The following is an 874-nucleotide window of genomic DNA, read 5'->3' as shown; positions in this document are numbered from 1 at the left end:
CAAAAGTTTTAGTTTTCGAGGGTAATAGCTACGTATGTTGAAAAAATGAAGATATTAGACTATTTTATGATTGCAAATGGTAAAGAATGTGATTAAAGGCTCTTTTCCTATGTCAAAAGTTTTAGTTTTCGAGGGTCATAGCTACGTATGTTGAAAAAATGAAGATATTAGACTATTTTATAATTGCAAATGGTAACGAATGTGATTAAAGGCTCTTTTCCTATGTCAAAAGTTTTAGTTTTCGAGGGTAATAGCTACGTATGTTGAAAAAAAGAAGATATTAGACTATTTTATGATTGCACATGGTAAAGAAAGTGCTTAAAGGCTCTTTTCCTATTTCAAAAGTTTTAGTTTTCGAGGGTAATAGCTACGTATGTGGAAAAAATGAAGATATTAGACTATTTTATGATTGCAAATGGTAACGAATGTGATTAAAGGCTCTTTTCCTATGTCAAAAGTTTTAGTTTTCGAGGGTAATAGCTACGTAGGTTGAAAAAATGAAGATATTAGACTATTTTATAATTGCAAATGGTAACGAATGTGATTAAAGGCTCTTTTCCTATGTCAAAAGTTTTAGTTTTCGAGGGTAATAGCTACGTATGTTGAAAAAATGAAGATATTAGACTATTTTATAATTGCAAATGGTAACGAATGTGATTAAAGGCTCTTTTCCTATGTCAAAAGTTTTAGTTTTCGAGGGTAATAGCTACGTATGTTGAAAAAATGAAGATATTAGACTATTTTATGATTGCACATGGTAAAGAAAGTGCTTAAAGGCTCTTTTCCTATTTCAAAAGTTTTAGTTTTCGAGGGTAATAGCTACGTATGTTGGAAAAATGAAGATATTAGACTATTTTATGATTGCACATGGTAA

The sequence above is a fragment of the Artemia franciscana genome, chromosome 15, assembly GCF_032884065.1.
Source record: "Artemia franciscana chromosome 15, ASM3288406v1, whole genome shotgun sequence".
NCBI lineage: Eukaryota > Metazoa > Arthropoda > Branchiopoda > Anostraca > Artemiidae > Artemia > Artemia franciscana.
The sequence above is the reverse complement of the archived record's forward strand: the minus strand, read 5'-3'. Positions refer to the sequence as shown.